This window comes from Schistocerca serialis, unplaced genomic scaffold (assembly GCF_023864345.2).
Source record: "Schistocerca serialis cubense isolate TAMUIC-IGC-003099 unplaced genomic scaffold, iqSchSeri2.2 HiC_scaffold_972, whole genome shotgun sequence".
NCBI classification, from domain to species: domain Eukaryota; kingdom Metazoa; phylum Arthropoda; class Insecta; order Orthoptera; family Acrididae; genus Schistocerca; species Schistocerca serialis.
The window spans coordinates 1-15,845 of NW_026048598.1; the positions used below are offsets into that span (position 1 = coordinate 1).

Genomic DNA, 15,845 nt, shown 5'->3' on the forward strand with positions numbered 1-15,845 from the left:
TGTCGAATAATATCTCAAGTTTTGGTCACGTTGTAATCTCCATAAAGTAATATTTTGAGTATATGAATTTATTTCGAGCTCTCTGTATTTCATCAGCGACTGTTATTGTACAGAGGATGTACTGGTCAGCCTGCACTGTTTCCTCACACTGTCGTTAGCACTCTGCATCTCCAGACAAGAGTCGTTTTCATACCACAGGTGTCCCTTTTGACGTGTTTGCGGCTGTGGCGCGGAAGTAACCTCACGAGGGAACGTCGTATTTACAACCAACACTCTCTGTTTGTAGCTCACACTACCGAAGAAACAGTTTGGTTGCCGTAGGTGCGCTTGTGTTTGATACAAATTTTTGGTTTCACTTAGGAGAACACGGCCAGAATCGTGCTGTTGCACTTTACAAAGGATCTCAACGATACACAGGGTGCTCCAGAGAAGCGACAAAATCTGTGTCAGGAGTGGGATTCGAACCCACGACCTCATTCGAGGACCAGAAGGCTCTAGCTGCTACTGCAGCCAAGGTTTTTCCTTGAGTCTGGCGCCTTAGACCGCTCGGCCATCCTGACACTTGATTTGATGCTCCTCGTTTGTTCTATTAGAGAACTTACAGTTGATGTAATTGTCGCATCCACGTTGCCACAGTACACCGGCATGAGTTCTGCACCCGTTACACGTTCGCCAGGTGCAGCCGCACAAATATAGCGCAGAATGTACCACCAAAAGAGTTTCTCAAATCCGTATAATCACGGCACTCAATACATTTTGTTCGAAACTAAGTCGTCTGTTACAGACATCAGAGATTAGACAGAATGCAGAGGTCTATCTGTCGAATAATATCTCAAGTTTTGGTCACGTTGTAATCTCCATAAAGTAATATTTTGAGTATATGAATTTATTTCGAGCTCTCTGTATTTCATCAGCGACTGTTATTGTACAGAGGATGTACTGGTCAGCCTGCACTGTTTCCTCACACTGTCGTTAGCACTCTGCATCTCCAGACAAGAGTCGTTTTCATACCACAGGTGTCCCTTTTGACGTGTTTGCGGCTGTGGCGCGGAAGTAACCTCACGAGGGAACGTCGTATTTACAACCAACACTCTCTGTTTGTAGCTCACACTACCGAAGAAACAGTTTGGTTGCCGTAGGTGCGCTTGTGTTTGATACAAATTTTTGGTTTCACTTAGGAGAACACGGCCAGAATCGTGCTGTTGCACTTTACAAAGGATCTCAACGATACACAGGGTGCTCCAGAGAAGCGACAAAATCTGTGTCAGGAGTGGGATTCGAACCCACGACCTCATTCGAGGACCAGAAGGCTCTAGCTGCTACTGCAGCCAAGGTTTTTCCTTGAGTCTGGCGCCTTAGACCGCTCGGCCATCCTGACACTTGATTTGATGCTCCTCGTTTGTTCTATTAGAGAACTTACAGTTGATGTAATTGTCGCATCCACGTTGCCACAGTACACCGGCATGAGTTCTGCACCCGTTACACGTTCGCCAGGTGCAGCCGCACAAATATAGCGCAGAATGTACCACCAAAAGAGTTTCTCAAATCCGTATAATCACGGCACTCAATACATTTTGTTCGAAACTAAGTCGTCTGTTACAGACATCAGAGATTAGACAGAATGCAGAGGTCTATCTGTCGAATAATATCTCAAGTTTTGGTCACGTTGTAATCTCCATAAAGTAATATTTTGAGTATATGAATTTATTTCGAGCTCTCTGTATTTCATCAGCGACTGTTATTGTACAGAGGATGTACTGGTCAGCCTGCACTGTTTCCTCACACTGTCGTTAGCACTCTGCATCTCCAGACAAGAGTCGTTTTCATACCACAGGTGTCCCTTTTGACGTGTTTGCGGCTGTGGCGCGGAAGTAACCTCACGAGGGAACGTCGTATTTACAACCAACACTCTCTGTTTGTAGCTCACACTACCGAAGAAACAGTTTGGTTGCCGTAGGTGCGCTTGTGTTTGATACAAATTTTTGGTTTCACTTAGGAGAACACGGCCAGAATCGTGCTGTTGCACTTTACAAAGGATCTCAACGATACACAGGGTGCTCCAGAGAAGCGACAAAATCTGTGTCAGGAGTGGGATTCGAACCCACGACCTCATTCGAGGACCAGAAGGCTCTAGCTGCTACTGCAGCCAAGGTTTTTCCTTGAGTCTGGCGCCTTAGACCGCTCGGCCATCCTGACACTTGATTTGATGCTCCTCGTTTGTTCTATTAGAGAACTTACAGTTGATGTAATTGTCGCATCCACGTTGCCACAGTACACCGGCATGAGTTCTGCACCCGTTACACGTTCGCCAGGTGCAGCCGCACAAATATAGCGCAGAATGTACCACCAAAAGAGTTTCTCAAATCCGTATAATCACGGCACTCAATACATTTTGTTCGAAACTAAGTCGTCTGTTACAGACATCAGAGATTAGACAGAATGCAGAGGTCTATCTGTCGAATAATATCTCAAGTTTTGGTCACGTTGTAATCTCCATAAAGTAATATTTTGAGTATATGAATTTATTTCGAGCTCTCTGTATTTCATCAGCGACTGTTATTGTACAGAGGATGTACTGGTCAGCCTGCACTGTTTCCTCACACTGTCGTTAGCACTCTGCATCTCCAGACAAGAGTCGTTTTCATACCACAGGTGTCCCTTTTGACGTGTTTGCGGCTGTGGCGCGGAAGTAACCTCACGAGGGAACGTCGTATTTACAACCAACACTCTCTGTTTGTAGCTCACACTACCGAAGAAACAGTTTGGTTGCCGTAGGTGCGCTTGTGTTTGATACAAATTTTTGGTTTCACTTAGGAGAACACGGCCAGAATCGTGCTGTTGCACTTTACAAAGGATCTCAACGATACACAGGGTGCTCCAGAGAAGCGACAAAATCTGTGTCAGGAGTGGGATTCGAACCCACGACCTCATTCGAGGACCAGAAGGCTCTAGCTGCTACTGCAGCCAAGGTTTTTCCTTGAGTCTGGCGCCTTAGACCGCTCGGCCATCCTGACACTTGATTTGATGCTCCTCGTTTGTTCTATTAGAGAACTTACAGTTGATGTAATTGTCGCATCCACGTTGCCACAGTACACCGGCATGAGTTCTGCACCCGTTACACGTTCGCCAGGTGCAGCCGCACAAATATAGCGCAGAATGTACCACCAAAAGAGTTTCTCAAATCCGTATAATCACGGCACTCAATACATTTTGTTCGAAACTAAGTCGTCTGTTACAGACATCAGAGATTAGACAGAATGCAGAGGTCTATCTGTCGAATAATATCTCAAGTTTTGGTCACGTTGTAATCTCCATAAAGTAATATTTTGAGTATATGAATTTATTTCGAGCTCTCTGTATTTCATCAGCGACTGTTATTGTACAGAGGATGTACTGGTCAGCCTGCACTGTTTCCTCACACTGTCGTTAGCACTCTGCATCTCCAGACAAGAGTCGTTTTCATACCACAGGTGTCCCTTTTGACGTGTTTGCGGCTGTGGCGCGGAAGTAACCTCACGAGGGAACGTCGTATTTACAACCAACACTCTCTGTTTGTAGCTCACACTACCGAAGAAACAGTTTGGTTGCCGTAGGTGCGCTTGTGTTTGATACAAATTTTTGGTTTCACTTAGGAGAACACGGCCAGAATCGTGCTGTTGCACTTTACAAAGGATCTCAACGATACACAGGGTGCTCCAGAGAAGCGACAAAATCTGTGTCAGGAGTGGGATTCGAACCCACGACCTCATTCGAGGACCAGAAGGCTCTAGCTGCTACTGCAGCCAAGGTTTTTCCTTGAGTCTGGCGCCTTAGACCGCTCGGCCATCCTGACACTTGATTTGATGCTCCTCGTTTGTTCTATTAGAGAACTTACAGTTGATGTAATTGTCGCATCCACGTTGCCACAGTACACCGGCATGAGTTCTGCACCCGTTACACGTTCGCCAGGTGCAGCCGCACAAATATAGCGCAGAATGTACCACCAAAAGAGTTTCTCAAATCCGTATAATCACGGCACTCAATACATTTTGTTCGAAACTAAGTCGTCTGTTACAGACATCAGAGATTAGACAGAATGCAGAGGTCTATCTGTCGAATAATATCTCAAGTTTTGGTCACGTTGTAATCTCCATAAAGTAATATTTTGAGTATATGAATTTATTTCGAGCTCTCTGTATTTCATCAGCGACTGTTATTGTACAGAGGATGTACTGGTCAGCCTGCACTGTTTCCTCACACTGTCGTTAGCACTCTGCATCTCCAGACAAGAGTCGTTTTCATACCACAGGTGTCCCTTTTGACGTGTTTGCGGCTGTGGCGCGGAAGTAACCTCACGAGGGAACGTCGTATTTACAACCAACACTCTCTGTTTGTAGCTCACACTACCGAAGAAACAGTTTGGTTGCCGTAGGTGCGCTTGTGTTTGATACAAATTTTTGGTTTCACTTAGGAGAACACGGCCAGAATCGTGCTGTTGCACTTTACAAAGGATCTCAACGATACACAGGGTGCTCCAGAGAAGCGACAAAATCTGTGTCAGGAGTGGGATTCGAACCCACGACCTCATTCGAGGACCAGAAGGCTCTAGCTGCTACTGCAGCCAAGGTTTTTCCTTGAGTCTGGCGCCTTAGACCGCTCGGCCATCCTGACACTTGATTTGATGCTCCTCGTTTGTTCTATTAGAGAACTTACAGTTGATGTAATTGTCGCATCCACGTTGCCACAGTACACCGGCATGAGTTCTGCACCCGTTACACGTTCGCCAGGTGCAGCCGCACAAATATAGCGCAGAATGTACCACCAAAAGAGTTTCTCAAATCCGTATAATCACGGCACTCAATACATTTTGTTCGAAACTAAGTCGTCTGTTACAGACATCAGAGATTAGACAGAATGCAGAGGTCTATCTGTCGAATAATATCTCAAGTTTTGGTCACGTTGTAATCTCCATAAAGTAATATTTTGAGTATATGAATTTATTTCGAGCTCTCTGTATTTCATCAGCGACTGTTATTGTACAGAGGATGTACTGGTCAGCCTGCACTGTTTCCTCACACTGTCGTTAGCACTCTGCATCTCCAGACAAGAGTCGTTTTCATACCACAGGTGTCCCTTTTGACGTGTTTGCGGCTGTGGCGCGGAAGTAACCTCACGAGGGAACGTCGTATTTACAACCAACACTCTCTGTTTGTAGCTCACACTACCGAAGAAACAGTTTGGTTGCCGTAGGTGCGCTTGTGTTTGATACAAATTTTTGGTTTCACTTAGGAGAACACGGCCAGAATCGTGCTGTTGCACTTTACAAAGGATCTCAACGATACACAGGGTGCTCCAGAGAAGCGACAAAATCTGTGTCAGGAGTGGGATTCGAACCCACGACCTCATTCGAGGACCAGAAGGCTCTAGCTGCTACTGCAGCCAAGGTTTTTCCTTGAGTCTGGCGCCTTAGACCGCTCGGCCATCCTGACACTTGATTTGATGCTCCTCGTTTGTTCTATTAGAGAACTTACAGTTGATGTAATTGTCGCATCCACGTTGCCACAGTACACCGGCATGAGTTCTGCACCCGTTACACGTTCGCCAGGTGCAGCCGCACAAATATAGCGCAGAATGTACCACCAAAAGAGTTTCTCAAATCCGTATAATCACGGCACTCAATACATTTTGTTCGAAACTAAGTCGTCTGTTACAGACATCAGAGATTAGACAGAATGCAGAGGTCTATCTGTCGAATAATATCTCAAGTTTTGGTCACGTTGTAATCTCCATAAAGTAATATTTTGAGTATATGAATTTATTTCGAGCTCTCTGTATTTCATCAGCGACTGTTATTGTACAGAGGATGTACTGGTCAGCCTGCACTGTTTCCTCACACTGTCGTTAGCACTCTGCATCTCCAGACAAGAGTCGTTTTCATACCACAGGTGTCCCTTTTGACGTGTTTGCGGCTGTGGCGCGGAAGTAACCTCACGAGGGAACGTCGTATTTACAACCAACACTCTCTGTTTGTAGCTCACACTACCGAAGAAACAGTTTGGTTGCCGTAGGTGCGCTTGTGTTTGATACAAATTTTTGGTTTCACTTAGGAGAACACGGCCAGAATCGTGCTGTTGCACTTTACAAAGGATCTCAACGATACACAGGGTGCTCCAGAGAAGCGACAAAATCTGTGTCAGGAGTGGGATTCGAACCCACGACCTCATTCGAGGACCAGAAGGCTCTAGCTGCTACTGCAGCCAAGGTTTTTCCTTGAGTCTGGCGCCTTAGACCGCTCGGCCATCCTGACACTTGATTTGATGCTCCTCGTTTGTTCTATTAGAGAACTTACAGTTGATGTAATTGTCGCATCCACGTTGCCACAGTACACCGGCATGAGTTCTGCACCCGTTACACGTTCGCCAGGTGCAGCCGCACAAATATAGCGCAGAATGTACCACCAAAAGAGTTTCTCAAATCCGTATAATCACGGCACTCAATACATTTTGTTCGAAACTAAGTCGTCTGTTACAGACATCAGAGATTAGACAGAATGCAGAGGTCTATCTGTCGAATAATATCTCAAGTTTTGGTCACGTTGTAATCTCCATAAAGTAATATTTTGAGTATATGAATTTATTTCGAGCTCTCTGTATTTCATCAGCGACTGTTATTGTACAGAGGATGTACTGGTCAGCCTGCACTGTTTCCTCACACTGTCGTTAGCACTCTGCATCTCCAGACAAGAGTCGTTTTCATACCACAGGTGTCCCTTTTGACGTGTTTGCGGCTGTGGCGCGGAAGTAACCTCACGAGGGAACGTCGTATTTACAACCAACACTCTCTGTTTGTAGCTCACACTACCGAAGAAACAGTTTGGTTGCCGTAGGTGCGCTTGTGTTTGATACAAATTTTTGGTTTCACTTAGGAGAACACGGCCAGAATCGTGCTGTTGCACTTTACAAAGGATCTCAACGATACACAGGGTGCTCCAGAGAAGCGACAAAATCTGTGTCAGGAGTGGGATTCGAACCCACGACCTCATTCGAGGACCAGAAGGCTCTAGCTGCTACTGCAGCCAAGGTTTTTCCTTGAGTCTGGCGCCTTAGACCGCTCGGCCATCCTGACACTTGATTTGATGCTCCTCGTTTGTTCTATTAGAGAACTTACAGTTGATGTAATTGTCGCATCCACGTTGCCACAGTACACCGGCATGAGTTCTGCACCCGTTACACGTTCGCCAGGTGCAGCCGCACAAATATAGCGCAGAATGTACCACCAAAAGAGTTTCTCAAATCCGTATAATCACGGCACTCAATACATTTTGTTCGAAACTAAGTCGTCTGTTACAGACATCAGAGATTAGACAGAATGCAGAGGTCTATCTGTCGAATAATATCTCAAGTTTTGGTCACGTTGTAATCTCCATAAAGTAATATTTTGAGTATATGAATTTATTTCGAGCTCTCTGTATTTCATCAGCGACTGTTATTGTACAGAGGATGTACTGGTCAGCCTGCACTGTTTCCTCACACTGTCGTTAGCACTCTGCATCTCCAGACAAGAGTCGTTTTCATACCACAGGTGTCCCTTTTGACGTGTTTGCGGCTGTGGCGCGGAAGTAACCTCACGAGGGAACGTCGTATTTACAACCAACACTCTCTGTTTGTAGCTCACACTACCGAAGAAACAGTTTGGTTGCCGTAGGTGCGCTTGTGTTTGATACAAATTTTTGGTTTCACTTAGGAGAACACGGCCAGAATCGTGCTGTTGCACTTTACAAAGGATCTCAACGATACACAGGGTGCTCCAGAGAAGCGACAAAATCTGTGTCAGGAGTGGGATTCGAACCCACGACCTCATTCGAGGACCAGAAGGCTCTAGCTGCTACTGCAGCCAAGGTTTTTCCTTGAGTCTGGCGCCTTAGACCGCTCGGCCATCCTGACACTTGATTTGATGCTCCTCGTTTGTTCTATTAGAGAACTTACAGTTGATGTAATTGTCGCATCCACGTTGCCACAGTACACCGGCATGAGTTCTGCACCCGTTACACGTTCGCCAGGTGCAGCCGCACAAATATAGCGCAGAATGTACCACCAAAAGAGTTTCTCAAATCCGTATAATCACGGCACTCAATACATTTTGTTCGAAACTAAGTCGTCTGTTACAGACATCAGAGATTAGACAGAATGCAGAGGTCTATCTGTCGAATAATATCTCAAGTTTTGGTCACGTTGTAATCTCCATAAAGTAATATTTTGAGTATATGAATTTATTTCGAGCTCTCTGTATTTCATCAGCGACTGTTATTGTACAGAGGATGTACTGGTCAGCCTGCACTGTTTCCTCACACTGTCGTTAGCACTCTGCATCTCCAGACAAGAGTCGTTTTCATACCACAGGTGTCCCTTTTGACGTGTTTGCGGCTGTGGCGCGGAAGTAACCTCACGAGGGAACGTCGTATTTACAACCAACACTCTCTGTTTGTAGCTCACACTACCGAAGAAACAGTTTGGTTGCCGTAGGTGCGCTTGTGTTTGATACAAATTTTTGGTTTCACTTAGGAGAACACGGCCAGAATCGTGCTGTTGCACTTTACAAAGGATCTCAACGATACACAGGGTGCTCCAGAGAAGCGACAAAATCTGTGTCAGGAGTGGGATTCGAACCCACGACCTCATTCGAGGACCAGAAGGCTCTAGCTGCTACTGCAGCCAAGGTTTTTCCTTGAGTCTGGCGCCTTAGACCGCTCGGCCATCCTGACACTTGATTTGATGCTCCTCGTTTGTTCTATTAGAGAACTTACAGTTGATGTAATTGTCGCATCCACGTTGCCACAGTACACCGGCATGAGTTCTGCACCCGTTACACGTTCGCCAGGTGCAGCCGCACAAATATAGCGCAGAATGTACCACCAAAAGAGTTTCTCAAATCCGTATAATCACGGCACTCAATACATTTTGTTCGAAACTAAGTCGTCTGTTACAGACATCAGAGATTAGACAGAATGCAGAGGTCTATCTGTCGAATAATATCTCAAGTTTTGGTCACGTTGTAATCTCCATAAAGTAATATTTTGAGTATATGAATTTATTTCGAGCTCTCTGTATTTCATCAGCGACTGTTATTGTACAGAGGATGTACTGGTCAGCCTGCACTGTTTCCTCACACTGTCGTTAGCACTCTGCATCTCCAGACAAGAGTCGTTTTCATACCACAGGTGTCCCTTTTGACGTGTTTGCGGCTGTGGCGCGGAAGTAACCTCACGAGGGAACGTCGTATTTACAACCAACACTCTCTGTTTGTAGCTCACACTACCGAAGAAACAGTTTGGTTGCCGTAGGTGCGCTTGTGTTTGATACAAATTTTTGGTTTCACTTAGGAGAACACGGCCAGAATCGTGCTGTTGCACTTTACAAAGGATCTCAACGATACACAGGGTGCTCCAGAGAAGCGACAAAATCTGTGTCAGGAGTGGGATTCGAACCCACGACCTCATTCGAGGACCAGAAGGCTCTAGCTGCTACTGCAGCCAAGGTTTTTCCTTGAGTCTGGCGCCTTAGACCGCTCGGCCATCCTGACACTTGATTTGATGCTCCTCGTTTGTTCTATTAGAGAACTTACAGTTGATGTAATTGTCGCATCCACGTTGCCACAGTACACCGGCATGAGTTCTGCACCCGTTACACGTTCGCCAGGTGCAGCCGCACAAATATAGCGCAGAATGTACCACCAAAAGAGTTTCTCAAATCCGTATAATCACGGCACTCAATACATTTTGTTCGAAACTAAGTCGTCTGTTACAGACATCAGAGATTAGACAGAATGCAGAGGTCTATCTGTCGAATAATATCTCAAGTTTTGGTCACGTTGTAATCTCCATAAAGTAATATTTTGAGTATATGAATTTATTTCGAGCTCTCTGTATTTCATCAGCGACTGTTATTGTACAGAGGATGTACTGGTCAGCCTGCACTGTTTCCTCACACTGTCGTTAGCACTCTGCATCTCCAGACAAGAGTCGTTTTCATACCACAGGTGTCCCTTTTGACGTGTTTGCGGCTGTGGCGCGGAAGTAACCTCACGAGGGAACGTCGTATTTACAACCAACACTCTCTGTTTGTAGCTCACACTACCGAAGAAACAGTTTGGTTGCCGTAGGTGCGCTTGTGTTTGATACAAATTTTTGGTTTCACTTAGGAGAACACGGCCAGAATCGTGCTGTTGCACTTTACAAAGGATCTCAACGATACACAGGGTGCTCCAGAGAAGCGACAAAATCTGTGTCAGGAGTGGGATTCGAACCCACGACCTCATTCGAGGACCAGAAGGCTCTAGCTGCTACTGCAGCCAAGGTTTTTCCTTGAGTCTGGCGCCTTAGACCGCTCGGCCATCCTGACACTTGATTTGATGCTCCTCGTTTGTTCTATTAGAGAACTTACAGTTGATGTAATTGTCGCATCCACGTTGCCACAGTACACCGGCATGAGTTCTGCACCCGTTACACGTTCGCCAGGTGCAGCCGCACAAATATAGCGCAGAATGTACCACCAAAAGAGTTTCTCAAATCCGTATAATCACGGCACTCAATACATTTTGTTCGAAACTAAGTCGTCTGTTACAGACATCAGAGATTAGACAGAATGCAGAGGTCTATCTGTCGAATAATATCTCAAGTTTTGGTCACGTTGTAATCTCCATAAAGTAATATTTTGAGTATATGAATTTATTTCGAGCTCTCTGTATTTCATCAGCGACTGTTATTGTACAGAGGATGTACTGGTCAGCCTGCACTGTTTCCTCACACTGTCGTTAGCACTCTGCATCTCCAGACAAGAGTCGTTTTCATACCACAGGTGTCCCTTTTGACGTGTTTGCGGCTGTGGCGCGGAAGTAACCTCACGAGGGAACGTCGTATTTACAACCAACACTCTCTGTTTGTAGCTCACACTACCGAAGAAACAGTTTGGTTGCCGTAGGTGCGCTTGTGTTTGATACAAATTTTTGGTTTCACTTAGGAGAACACGGCCAGAATCGTGCTGTTGCACTTTACAAAGGATCTCAACGATACACAGGGTGCTCCAGAGAAGCGACAAAATCTGTGTCAGGAGTGGGATTCGAACCCACGACCTCATTCGAGGACCAGAAGGCTCTAGCTGCTACTGCAGCCAAGGTTTTTCCTTGAGTCTGGCGCCTTAGACCGCTCGGCCATCCTGACACTTGATTTGATGCTCCTCGTTTGTTCTATTAGAGAACTTACAGTTGATGTAATTGTCGCATCCACGTTGCCACAGTACACCGGCATGAGTTCTGCACCCGTTACACGTTCGCCAGGTGCAGCCGCACAAATATAGCGCAGAATGTACCACCAAAAGAGTTTCTCAAATCCGTATAATCACGGCACTCAATACATTTTGTTCGAAACTAAGTCGTCTGTTACAGACATCAGAGATTAGACAGAATGCAGAGGTCTATCTGTCGAATAATATCTCAAGTTTTGGTCACGTTGTAATCTCCATAAAGTAATATTTTGAGTATATGAATTTATTTCGAGCTCTCTGTATTTCATCAGCGACTGTTATTGTACAGAGGATGTACTGGTCAGCCTGCACTGTTTCCTCACACTGTCGTTAGCACTCTGCATCTCCAGACAAGAGTCGTTTTCATACCACAGGTGTCCCTTTTGACGTGTTTGCGGCTGTGGCGCGGAAGTAACCTCACGAGGGAACGTCGTATTTACAACCAACACTCTCTGTTTGTAGCTCACACTACCGAAGAAACAGTTTGGTTGCCGTAGGTGCGCTTGTGTTTGATACAAATTTTTGGTTTCACTTAGGAGAACACGGCCAGAATCGTGCTGTTGCACTTTACAAAGGATCTCAACGATACACAGGGTGCTCCAGAGAAGCGACAAAATCTGTGTCAGGAGTGGGATTCGAACCCACGACCTCATTCGAGGACCAGAAGGCTCTAGCTGCTACTGCAGCCAAGGTTTTTCCTTGAGTCTGGCGCCTTAGACCGCTCGGCCATCCTGACACTTGATTTGATGCTCCTCGTTTGTTCTATTAGAGAACTTACAGTTGATGTAATTGTCGCATCCACGTTGCCACAGTACACCGGCATGAGTTCTGCACCCGTTACACGTTCGCCAGGTGCAGCCGCACAAATATAGCGCAGAATGTACCACCAAAAGAGTTTCTCAAATCCGTATAATCACGGCACTCAATACATTTTGTTCGAAACTAAGTCGTCTGTTACAGACATCAGAGATTAGACAGAATGCAGAGGTCTATCTGTCGAATAATATCTCAAGTTTTGGTCACGTTGTAATCTCCATAAAGTAATATTTTGAGTATATGAATTTATTTCGAGCTCTCTGTATTTCATCAGCGACTGTTATTGTACAGAGGATGTACTGGTCAGCCTGCACTGTTTCCTCACACTGTCGTTAGCACTCTGCATCTCCAGACAAGAGTCGTTTTCATACCACAGGTGTCCCTTTTGACGTGTTTGCGGCTGTGGCGCGGAAGTAACCTCACGAGGGAACGTCGTATTTACAACCAACACTCTCTGTTTGTAGCTCACACTACCGAAGAAACAGTTTGGTTGCCGTAGGTGCGCTTGTGTTTGATACAAATTTTTGGTTTCACTTAGGAGAACACGGCCAGAATCGTGCTGTTGCACTTTACAAAGGATCTCAACGATACACAGGGTGCTCCAGAGAAGCGACAAAATCTGTGTCAGGAGTGGGATTCGAACCCACGACCTCATTCGAGGACCAGAAGGCTCTAGCTGCTACTGCAGCCAAGGTTTTTCCTTGAGTCTGGCGCCTTAGACCGCTCGGCCATCCTGACACTTGATTTGATGCTCCTCGTTTGTTCTATTAGAGAACTTACAGTTGATGTAATTGTCGCATCCACGTTGCCACAGTACACCGGCATGAGTTCTGCACCCGTTACACGTTCGCCAGGTGCAGCCGCACAAATATAGCGCAGAATGTACCACCAAAAGAGTTTCTCAAATCCGTATAATCACGGCACTCAATACATTTTGTTCGAAACTAAGTCGTCTGTTACAGACATCAGAGATTAGACAGAATGCAGAGGTCTATCTGTCGAATAATATCTCAAGTTTTGGTCACGTTGTAATCTCCATAAAGTAATATTTTGAGTATATGAATTTATTTCGAGCTCTCTGTATTTCATCAGCGACTGTTATTGTACAGAGGATGTACTGGTCAGCCTGCACTGTTTCCTCACACTGTCGTTAGCACTCTGCATCTCCAGACAAGAGTCGTTTTCATACCACAGGTGTCCCTTTTGACGTGTTTGCGGCTGTGGCGCGGAAGTAACCTCACGAGGGAACGTCGTATTTACAACCAACACTCTCTGTTTGTAGCTCACACTACCGAAGAAACAGTTTGGTTGCCGTAGGTGCGCTTGTGTTTGATACAAATTTTTGGTTTCACTTAGGAGAACACGGCCAGAATCGTGCTGTTGCACTTTACAAAGGATCTCAACGATACACAGGGTGCTCCAGAGAAGCGACAAAATCTGTGTCAGGAGTGGGATTCGAACCCACGACCTCATTCGAGGACCAGAAGGCTCTAGCTGCTACTGCAGCCAAGGTTTTTCCTTGAGTCTGGCGCCTTAGACCGCTCGGCCATCCTGACACTTGATTTGATGCTCCTCGTTTGTTCTATTAGAGAACTTACAGTTGATGTAATTGTCGCATCCACGTTGCCACAGTACACCGGCATGAGTTCTGCACCCGTTACACGTTCGCCAGGTGCAGCCGCACAAATATAGCGCAGAATGTACCACCAAAAGAGTTTCTCAAATCCGTATAATCACGGCACTCAATACATTTTGTTCGAAACTAAGTCGTCTGTTACAGACATCAGAGATTAGACAGAATGCAGAGGTCTATCTGTCGAATAATATCTCAAGTTTTGGTCACGTTGTAATCTCCATAAAGTAATATTTTGAGTATATGAATTTATTTCGAGCTCTCTGTATTTCATCAGCGACTGTTATTGTACAGAGGATGTACTGGTCAGCCTGCACTGTTTCCTCACACTGTCGTTAGCACTCTGCATCTCCAGACAAGAGTCGTTTTCATACCACAGGTGTCCCTTTTGACGTGTTTGCGGCTGTGGCGCGGAAGTAACCTCACGAGGGAACGTCGTATTTACAACCAACACTCTCTGTTTGTAGCTCACACTACCGAAGAAACAGTTTGGTTGCCGTAGGTGCGCTTGTGTTTGATACAAATTTTTGGTTTCACTTAGGAGAACACGGCCAGAATCGTGCTGTTGCACTTTACAAAGGATCTCAACGATACACAGGGTGCTCCAGAGAAGCGACAAAATCTGTGTCAGGAGTGGGATTCGAACCCACGACCTCATTCGAGGACCAGAAGGCTCTAGCTGCTACTGCAGCCAAGGTTTTTCCTTGAGTCTGGCGCCTTAGACCGCTCGGCCATCCTGACACTTGATTTGATGCTCCTCGTTTGTTCTATTAGAGAACTTACAGTTGATGTAATTGTCGCATCCACGTTGCCACAGTACACCGGCATGAGTTCTGCACCCGTTACACGTTCGCCAGGTGCAGCCGCACAAATATAGCGCAGAATGTACCACCAAAAGAGTTTCTCAAATCCGTATAATCACGGCACTCAATACATTTTGTTCGAAACTAAGTCGTCTGTTACAGACATCAGAGATTAGACAGAATGCAGAGGTCTATCTGTCGAATAATATCTCAAGTTTTGGTCACGTTGTAATCTCCATAAAGTAATATTTTGAGTATATGAATTTATTTCGAGCTCTCTGTATTTCATCAGCGACTGTTATTGTACAGAGGATGTACTGGTCAGCCTGCACTGTTTCCTCACACTGTCGTTAGCACTCTGCATCTCCAGACAAGAGTCGTTTTCATACCACAGGTGTCCCTTTTGACGTGTTTGCGGCTGTGGCGCGGAAGTAACCTCACGAGGGAACGTCGTATTTACAACCAACACTCTCTGTTTGTAGCTCACACTACCGAAGAAACAGTTTGGTTGCCGTAGGTGCGCTTGTGTTTGATACAAATTTTTGGTTTCACTTAGGAGAACACGGCCAGAATCGTGCTGTTGCACTTTACAAAGGATCTCAACGATACACAGGGTGCTCCAGAGAAGCGACAAAATCTGTGTCAGGAGTGGGATTCGAACCCACGACCTCATTCGAGGACCAGAAGGCTCTAGCTGCTACTGCAGCCAAGGTTTTTCCTTGAGTCTGGCGCCTTAGACCGCTCGGCCATCCTGACACTTGATTTGATGCTCCTCGTTTGTTCTATTAGAGAACTTACAGTTGATGTAATTGTCGCATCCACGTTGCCACAGTACACCGGCATGAGTTCTGCACCCGTTACACGTTCGCCAGGTGCAGCCGCACAAATATAGCGCAGAATGTACCACCAAAAGAGTTTCTCAAATCCGTATAATCACGGCACTCAATACATTTTGTTCGAAACTAAGTCGTCTGTTACAGACATCAGAGATTAGACAGAATGCAGAGGTCTATCTGTCGAATAATATCTCAAGTTTTGGTCACGTTGTAATCTCCATAAAGTAATATTTTGAGTATATGAATTTATTTCGAGCTCTCTGTATTTCATCAGCGACTGTTATTGTACAGAGGATGTACTGGTCAGCCTGCACTGTTTCCTCACACTGTCGTTAGCACTCTGCATCTCCAGACAAGAGTCGTTTTCATACCACAGGTGTCCCTTTTGACGTGTTTGCGGCTGTGGCGCGGAAGTAACCTCACGAGGGAACGTCGTATTTACAACCAACACTCTCTGTTTGTAGCTCACACTACCGAAGAA

At 45.7% G+C, this 15,845-nt stretch overlaps 19 non-coding genes across 19 annotated transcripts; all 19 read right to left on the reverse strand.

The window, feature by feature from the left end:
* Positions 1-444: 444 nt before the first annotated feature.
* Positions 445-560, reverse strand: Trnal-caa (transfer RNA leucine (anticodon CAA)). The gene is made up of 2 exons: positions 523-560; positions 445-490 (listed from the first exon to the last, which is right to left on the reverse strand). It is a non-coding gene; the product is annotated as a tRNA-Leu (tRNA).
* A 702-nt stretch (positions 561-1,262) lies between these two features.
* Trnal-caa (transfer RNA leucine (anticodon CAA)) lies at positions 1,263-1,378 on the reverse strand. Its single transcript has 2 exons — positions 1,341-1,378; positions 1,263-1,308 (listed from the first exon to the last, which is right to left on the reverse strand). It is a non-coding gene; the product is annotated as a tRNA-Leu (tRNA).
* A 702-nt stretch (positions 1,379-2,080) lies between these two features.
* Trnal-caa (transfer RNA leucine (anticodon CAA)) lies at positions 2,081-2,196 on the reverse strand. The gene is made up of 2 exons: positions 2,159-2,196; positions 2,081-2,126 (listed from the first exon to the last, which is right to left on the reverse strand). It is a non-coding gene; the product is annotated as a tRNA-Leu (tRNA).
* A 702-nt stretch (positions 2,197-2,898) lies between these two features.
* On the reverse strand, positions 2,899-3,014 carry Trnal-caa (transfer RNA leucine (anticodon CAA)). The gene is made up of 2 exons: positions 2,977-3,014; positions 2,899-2,944 (listed from the first exon to the last, which is right to left on the reverse strand). It is a non-coding gene; the product is annotated as a tRNA-Leu (tRNA).
* A 702-nt stretch (positions 3,015-3,716) lies between these two features.
* Positions 3,717-3,832, reverse strand: Trnal-caa (transfer RNA leucine (anticodon CAA)). The gene is made up of 2 exons: positions 3,795-3,832; positions 3,717-3,762 (listed from the first exon to the last, which is right to left on the reverse strand). It is a non-coding gene; the product is annotated as a tRNA-Leu (tRNA).
* A 702-nt stretch (positions 3,833-4,534) lies between these two features.
* Positions 4,535-4,650, reverse strand: Trnal-caa (transfer RNA leucine (anticodon CAA)). Its single transcript has 2 exons — positions 4,613-4,650; positions 4,535-4,580 (listed from the first exon to the last, which is right to left on the reverse strand). It is a non-coding gene; the product is annotated as a tRNA-Leu (tRNA).
* A 702-nt stretch (positions 4,651-5,352) lies between these two features.
* Positions 5,353-5,468, reverse strand: Trnal-caa (transfer RNA leucine (anticodon CAA)). The gene is made up of 2 exons: positions 5,431-5,468; positions 5,353-5,398 (listed from the first exon to the last, which is right to left on the reverse strand). It is a non-coding gene; the product is annotated as a tRNA-Leu (tRNA).
* Positions 5,469-6,170: 702 nt separating this feature from the next.
* Trnal-caa (transfer RNA leucine (anticodon CAA)) lies at positions 6,171-6,286 on the reverse strand. Its single transcript has 2 exons — positions 6,249-6,286; positions 6,171-6,216 (listed from the first exon to the last, which is right to left on the reverse strand). It is a non-coding gene; the product is annotated as a tRNA-Leu (tRNA).
* Positions 6,287-6,988: 702 nt separating this feature from the next.
* On the reverse strand, positions 6,989-7,104 carry Trnal-caa (transfer RNA leucine (anticodon CAA)). Its single transcript has 2 exons — positions 7,067-7,104; positions 6,989-7,034 (listed from the first exon to the last, which is right to left on the reverse strand). It is a non-coding gene; the product is annotated as a tRNA-Leu (tRNA).
* Positions 7,105-7,806: 702 nt separating this feature from the next.
* Positions 7,807-7,922, reverse strand: Trnal-caa (transfer RNA leucine (anticodon CAA)). Its single transcript has 2 exons — positions 7,885-7,922; positions 7,807-7,852 (listed from the first exon to the last, which is right to left on the reverse strand). It is a non-coding gene; the product is annotated as a tRNA-Leu (tRNA).
* Positions 7,923-8,624: 702 nt separating this feature from the next.
* Positions 8,625-8,740, reverse strand: Trnal-caa (transfer RNA leucine (anticodon CAA)). Its single transcript has 2 exons — positions 8,703-8,740; positions 8,625-8,670 (listed from the first exon to the last, which is right to left on the reverse strand). It is a non-coding gene; the product is annotated as a tRNA-Leu (tRNA).
* Positions 8,741-9,442: 702 nt separating this feature from the next.
* Trnal-caa (transfer RNA leucine (anticodon CAA)) lies at positions 9,443-9,558 on the reverse strand. Its single transcript has 2 exons — positions 9,521-9,558; positions 9,443-9,488 (listed from the first exon to the last, which is right to left on the reverse strand). It is a non-coding gene; the product is annotated as a tRNA-Leu (tRNA).
* A 702-nt stretch (positions 9,559-10,260) lies between these two features.
* On the reverse strand, positions 10,261-10,376 carry Trnal-caa (transfer RNA leucine (anticodon CAA)). The gene is made up of 2 exons: positions 10,339-10,376; positions 10,261-10,306 (listed from the first exon to the last, which is right to left on the reverse strand). It is a non-coding gene; the product is annotated as a tRNA-Leu (tRNA).
* Positions 10,377-11,078: 702 nt separating this feature from the next.
* On the reverse strand, positions 11,079-11,194 carry Trnal-caa (transfer RNA leucine (anticodon CAA)). The gene is made up of 2 exons: positions 11,157-11,194; positions 11,079-11,124 (listed from the first exon to the last, which is right to left on the reverse strand). It is a non-coding gene; the product is annotated as a tRNA-Leu (tRNA).
* Positions 11,195-11,896: 702 nt separating this feature from the next.
* Trnal-caa (transfer RNA leucine (anticodon CAA)) lies at positions 11,897-12,012 on the reverse strand. The gene is made up of 2 exons: positions 11,975-12,012; positions 11,897-11,942 (listed from the first exon to the last, which is right to left on the reverse strand). It is a non-coding gene; the product is annotated as a tRNA-Leu (tRNA).
* Positions 12,013-12,714: 702 nt separating this feature from the next.
* Positions 12,715-12,830, reverse strand: Trnal-caa (transfer RNA leucine (anticodon CAA)). The gene is made up of 2 exons: positions 12,793-12,830; positions 12,715-12,760 (listed from the first exon to the last, which is right to left on the reverse strand). It is a non-coding gene; the product is annotated as a tRNA-Leu (tRNA).
* A 702-nt stretch (positions 12,831-13,532) lies between these two features.
* Positions 13,533-13,648, reverse strand: Trnal-caa (transfer RNA leucine (anticodon CAA)). Its single transcript has 2 exons — positions 13,611-13,648; positions 13,533-13,578 (listed from the first exon to the last, which is right to left on the reverse strand). It is a non-coding gene; the product is annotated as a tRNA-Leu (tRNA).
* Positions 13,649-14,350: 702 nt separating this feature from the next.
* Positions 14,351-14,466, reverse strand: Trnal-caa (transfer RNA leucine (anticodon CAA)). The gene is made up of 2 exons: positions 14,429-14,466; positions 14,351-14,396 (listed from the first exon to the last, which is right to left on the reverse strand). It is a non-coding gene; the product is annotated as a tRNA-Leu (tRNA).
* A 702-nt stretch (positions 14,467-15,168) lies between these two features.
* Trnal-caa (transfer RNA leucine (anticodon CAA)) lies at positions 15,169-15,284 on the reverse strand. The gene is made up of 2 exons: positions 15,247-15,284; positions 15,169-15,214 (listed from the first exon to the last, which is right to left on the reverse strand). It is a non-coding gene; the product is annotated as a tRNA-Leu (tRNA).
* Positions 15,285-15,845: the final 561 nt, after the last annotated feature.